Here is a 7,004-nt window from a genome sequence, read left to right on the forward strand (position 1 = left end):
TCTCTCTCTCTCTCTCTCTCTCTCTCTCTCTCTCTCTTTCTCTCTTTCACTCACTCTATCATTATCATTTATCAGAAATAAAACAAGGATAAAATAGCGTTAGGAGCATATTTTCCAAACGCAGCCCTGGATAAACAATCATGTGTAAATAAATGAAGTACTTGAATTATGCGATATTCGCAATAGGAGATAAAAGAATATGTATGCACATGCATGCGTGCACATTATCGTTTATTCTAATAAAAAAAAAAATATTGGAAGCTGCACGTATGCCAGGTTATCCATCAATAGGCGAATATGAAAATATTTCAGTCGCGTGCAGTTTTTGTTTATACTGCTCGATGCAAATTTTAGAACTGTTCGTATGGTTGTTTTGTTTTCTTGAGAATGTAAGGTATCAATATTTGCAACGATCGAATTTTTCCAGTTTCACGAAATTTGTACAGTTAGCTCACTTTACTTTCATAACTTTGTGTAAGATTCTAGGATAGAATTTTTTTTCTAATTTTATATTACGTGATTTTATTTTACGTGATGCATTTTAATATTTTATGTGTCGCGTATTTCTTCAACGTAATTCTTCAACGTTTTTTTGTATTACATAACACAAAATTATGAACAGAATTTTAACATAGTGTTACTTTAATTCTATCCGGAATTTTAACTAATAAATGATAGAAGATCTAAACTTTAAAGCTTTAAACTCTTTAAAGAAATACGAAGAAACAAAAAATTGAATTATTAAAATGAAAAACTTTGTAATATTTATATATGCATATGTTTAAGGCTATCAGTTTAACAACTTAATGTTTTTGCGATCGCTTTCATTATCAATGAAAATCGTAAAGATAAAATGTTGTAAAAATCGATTATATTATTGAAAAGCTCAAATCATTGTTAATCTTTTTTTAGGATCTAAGATATTTTAAACGTAAAACGATAATAATACAGGTTAATTATAGCTAATTAGCACTGTCTGTATTGCTGCGATTAAAATATTTTAATCGGATTAATGCGTCGGTTCAACATTAATTTTCTTTCGGATTCTCCAGCTTTGGTGGTTATCTAATCTGTTTTTTACAACATTATATTTTTTTACTTTTATTTAACTTTTATGTCTCGTAAATAAGTTTATTACGCGATAGCGTTCCGGATGTACTTATTTGATCTATGAATAAATCTATTTTGCAGATAAACGTTGGACGTTGGAATGCACAATAGAATCAACGTGACCTCTCAACCACGATAAGCGTTCATGTTGAACGTTTCGAAGCATTAAAATGTGAATCACGCGTAATTGTCGAAGTGTGCGATTTTTTATCTGATTATACAAGCTCGAAAGTATTTTTGAAAGTGAATAATCGAGACAAGAAAATGAGAAGCGATATTGTAAAATAATGCAGAATTTAAATTAAATCAAAGTTTCTCTAGATTTCCTTTAAAATAAAAAATAAATACTTTTTTATTCACCATTGTCTTTCTTGTTGAACTATTCTCGTAAGCTATTCGTTGATTTATCATTCATCGCTGTTCGATTGTCGATTTTAATTTTCAATTACATGTTTGCATTGAAGACGGACAACTTCGATCGACAGAAAAAGCATTATCGAAGACATAAGAAAAAAATAAGTGCCAAGATGATGAAGCGAGAACTTGCTTTATTTATTAAGTACAAAGACAACCGAGTATCATCGGCATCTTTAAATTTTGAAAAGGAGCACATCAGAATTTTTAATTAACGTTTAAGTTTAACAACTAGTTTGACATTTCTTACGTTATTATCTTTACAATAAAAAATAATAGAATTCAAACTCTGCGAAATTAATATCGACCTTCGATGATAAAAAAAGATAGGAGAGAGATTCTCTGAAAGTTTCATGTCCACACTAAAATCGATCCGAAATCTCAGATTGAATGCATTGGTCAAGTTTGAACAACCGAGTTAAACAAACGTGATTTGTTAGTTCTTTCTCTATTTGAGATCTTGGAATGATTTCTAGCATCGTGAATACAAGACTTAAGATACATTGAAAATAAATTTTGAAGAATAAGTAAAAATAAATCATCAGTTCTTTACCTTAACCCTAATCGATATTCGCTTAATCCTTCTATGAAGGGCATTGTGTTGTTAAAAAAAAACAATTCTTGTTACTTAAGGCTGGCGTCTCATAAGCGGAAATTACAGCTGAACGGAACAGTGAGACCAATCACAACCGCAGAAAAGAAAACAGAGTAATGACTGTAGAATTACGATTGGTCATGCTATTTTATTCCACTATAAATTTCCACTCATGGAACGTCAGCCTAAATGAAGGATCTATCGATGCATAGCGATATTGATATATAACCTTTCTGGCAAATAGAAATTATAGTTTAGTATTCGATGCTGTCTTCACCTAATCTTAAGGGCCTAAATGCACAAAGATGAACGTAATTGAATCGTGGAACGTAAATTGTATATATGTTGATCAAAACATTGCGTTGACCTACAATTCATGTTTCATGATTCAGTTATGACTATTTTTGTGCTGAGGCCCTAAGGCCTCCTGAGCAGTGAGTTCTATAATATATTGGAGCGAGCCATCGAGAAATGTCTTGATCAATTCCTAAACAAGAATACTCTGATGCACTGTTTTCTTTGTCAGGAAGGTTTCGCTGATTGCCTAATGTTTTACTACCATAAATAGAAAAAAGTCAGTAAGATCAATATTACTTGCCTTCCTTTGTCGGACCGCAGTTTTCTATACTTTAGTTAAGGGAAGGCTTGCTCCAGTATATTATAAAACTCACTGCTCCTGAGTAGTCACTTCAGCCATATTGAATTTTCGTATTATAAACAAGAAATATACGTCATAAATGACAGATTTGTTTCTTGTATGCCATTTGTTTACTCCCTTCCCCTGATAATCAGCAAATAGTCGAAAAAGGCTTGTAAAGTGAAAATAAGCTACGCACGTGCATTAAGTAAAAACTAATAAATGCACTTTATGTGTATTTTTACTATCAGAAGACTATTTACTATCAGAAGAGATAAGGATAATTCTAGCCCATTTTTACAAGTGTTTTACAAATGTACAACAATTCCATTGTTCCATTTTATTCAACTTGTCTTTTACAAATGGCGTGTAAGAAAAATCAACATGTAGTTTTCCAGCAAATGAGAACGGATTAGATTGGATAAATCCATATGAATCAAGTTTTCGAATCCGCGTTATCCACGAAAAAGATATTAAATTTTGTAGAGACTGCATATGTTTCTATATGTTTAGATAAATATAATAATGTAAACTCTAGTGGATTCATAAATGAATAGATTCAGAAATGAAATGCTAGTTTGCGACCCCAGAAAGTGATTTATTGTTGAAAAGTACGCATCAAAATGATCACAGATATCGTTTCTTTTCGAATGAGTCCTAGTAGTCCTATATACATAGAATATAATACAACCTTACATTCACAGGATTCACAGGAACAGAGTGACTCCCGACCTGCACTGTCGTAGCCAGAGTTATGTCTAGAAATTATCTTGCCATGGATCCGCAATGTTACACACTCTGTATTTCACATAATCATACTATGTATGTAATACTAGTCATCGATCTCGGCAAGTCATAACATGCACCGAGGTATAGTATGCCTTAAGCAACAAGCGACACAAATGACACGATGACACAATGGATCATTACATCCTTATTGTTTACCAATATTAAACAAAGATGACATGATCACTATGTCGCACTGTATCGCTTGTTGCGAAGGCATATACTATATTACCTCGGTGCATATGTTATTCAATGACTTGTCGAGATCGATGATTAGCATTTCGTGAATCTCCCGTGTTAAACAATTCTTCATTACCGCACGTTAAATTCAAACAAATTAGTCGCACGTTCATTGAGTTGAATATTAGGTAAAATACTTATGTAAATTACCAATGCATAATTACGGATTCAATCGGATCGGTCGCATGTTTCATTTTTATGCACATTGGGTGAGATACAGAAATTAAATAATCCATAATTACTGATTCAAGCGGATTACGGATAGAAAAAATTTTTTTATTCAAAAAATTCGACATCACTTCAATGAATAATTTTCAACATTTTTCAATAATTTCTCGTTTGCTGAGTTATAATATGATTAAAGTAACTACTCAGAAACCTTAAGTATAACTAATTTGCAAAAATCCTAAATTAATCCCGAATTTAATTTTAAAATGTACGTTAAAATTTGCAACACTCGCCTTAAAAAATTAATTAGTATTCATGACAGATCAGTATACTTTTAAATGTATCTTTACTTAAAGTTAACTTAATTGAACAATTTTTTTTCATTTTGAAACTCAAAATTCAAGAAATAAAATTATAACTTAAAAGTATGTAAGATTTAAAAAATATTTATTATAAATAATTTTTCATAATGTAGTTGAAAAAATAATTTTTCATAATATAGTTATCCGAGTCCACTAGATCCGCGAATACCGATTAGAATTAAATTAACTATAAACGCAGATATAGCGTAAAGTCCAACTTTTTAAATAAATAATTTCAAATAGAAGAAAAAGAACACAGGATAATAACGTGCGTAAATATATTTACAAAGAGCTAAAAATTTGCTAGTGATCATTTTTATTTTGAATTAATATAACACAAATATCATAAAAAATACATAAGATCAAAATACTTAAATATGTTTCTCATGTCATGACAGAGAATTCAATGTGCTCCGTTTGTCACAAGACACTATCTAGCACCTTATTATGTAAAATCGAAATAGCGCATGTATTGGAAGAGCTTCTTTGGGAATAACGAATGTGTAGGTGCATTCCATTTATATGAGTCGGTTATATTCAGATCTTTCGTAATCAAAATCGGAAATAGCCGGTGACCAAGAAATTGATTCGGCAAATCTCTATTAGGTTCGTGGCGTTTTTTTAATGCCACCTAATGGGAAAAACGCCACGAACTTTTTCCCACATCTAATATTTGATGATACACTTGACATAAAGATTAAGCGCGAAAAATCAACAGCTTTTGGCGATTCGATCAACTGATAATAATAAAAAGACGCTAAATTCCGCTAAATTTCGATAAAATTCGATAACTTATTTAGATACTATATGTATATATTGAATTATATTAGCATCTTTCTTCAATTCAATATTTAGAAAGAAAGGTCGATATAATTCAAGTTATTCCACTCTTTTCAAATTGATAGATTTGCTCGTTTTGCTTGAAATTTCAAAAAATTTTTGTATTTAAAAGGTGATAAGTATATATATATATATATATATATATATATATATATAACGTTGAAGAGAGAAAAAGCAAAGTAAAAGAAAATGAGTGCAAAAAATATACAAACAACGAGAACAGATCTAGTGGCAACTTCATAGGAATGGACAGTCTATTCTTATTAAGGCGATTTCAAACATGATCAATATACGCCAACTTTATCATATATATTCGCCAAATACTGGCCTATATTTATATAGAAGATAGATAGTCATGCACATTATGTGTGTGTGTAATATTTGCTAATACTGGCATACATTGCCGTCAGGAACCACTTTGTTACGTCTATAATTAGAGCGGTCTTTTCAAAGTGCATTTTCTTCCCGCGATAATTATTTCTTCTTTTTCTGAGGCTTGCATTGCAGATTTACTTCTTCAAAAGCGAATATAATTAAGAAAATCGTTTCTCATTCAATGGTTCTCAATAAACGAGGAAAGCTAAAGTTGTCGTTCGAGAGCGCGTGAAAGAAATTAATTCGGTAGATACACATGTGAATCCACACTCGTGACGATTTATATCGTTAATAATTTTTTTCTACATGGCTCGCTCGCGAACGTGTGCATTCAGTGACACCAGAATGATGATACCGACGTAAAAAAAAACTGCGTGGCAAACTGACCTACGCGATTCTTCCTCGCATCGTTATATTATTATACTTCACGCGTAGCTCTATTTTATACCTTTCTCGGCATCGCGCCAAATTGAATCTTGATCAAGTTCTCGGTCCAAGTTGCAGGTAGATTTCGAAATCGCACAGTACGGTTTGTTTTCCGAGGTCAGTTTCCATAAGATAAATAGAACGTAGATAAACTGAAAAATGAGTCAATGCCATTGCGAGTTAACATACTGTGAACATATTGTGATTTGACCGATCATGTTTCAGTGCTACAGCTTGTATTGTTGTAAATACATGTATCAAAGTACAGTAACATAATATGAGCGCTTTAAGTGATAAAATTTGTGTATACTTTCGCTAATAATACGATGATATAATTTTATATTTCTATCCATCAAGATAATATTATCTCTTTGTCATTATTACGTAATTATTCATCTATAACAGCATCTATATTTAGAACGATTTCAAATTCCGATTAAACTGACCGACAGAATTGCTTAAAGCAAATTCCTAATTATACAATTCATTATTTCGGATTAGAATTTCAATCTTGATTTTTAACTTACTTTTTGTCTTCTACTTCTAAGAATTAAAAAAAAATAAAAAGTAAACTAAACTGAGATTAAAGTAATATCTACATTGGTGAAATGAGCCTAATGTCAATTTTTACCAAGATAGATTAATTTTATACAAATTAGATTAAATTTATATAAATTAAAGTTACTTTATATGTAATCAAATTTTATATAAATTAAAATTAATTTTGTACATTGAATAGGCATTATATGCCCGTTTCTATCAGTGTAGATTAATCTTAGTTTAATTTACTTGCTTTTTATCGTTTTTTTAGTTCTAAAAAAAGGATAAAGAATATTAAATAAAACCAAAATTAAAGTTAAAATCTAAATTGATAGAACATAATGTCTATTTTTGCCCATATAAATTAACTTTAATCTTAGTTTAACCTACTTTTTATCCTTTTCTAGTTCCAAGAATTAGAAAAAGGTAAAGAATAAATTAAATCGAAATTAAAGTTAATCTACATTAGTAGAAACATAACATAATGTCTTTCTATCCACATAGATTAACT

Source organism: Atta cephalotes, assembly GCF_000143395.1.
Source record: "Atta cephalotes unplaced genomic scaffold scaffold00003, whole genome shotgun sequence".
NCBI classification, from domain to species: domain Eukaryota; kingdom Metazoa; phylum Arthropoda; class Insecta; order Hymenoptera; family Formicidae; genus Atta; species Atta cephalotes.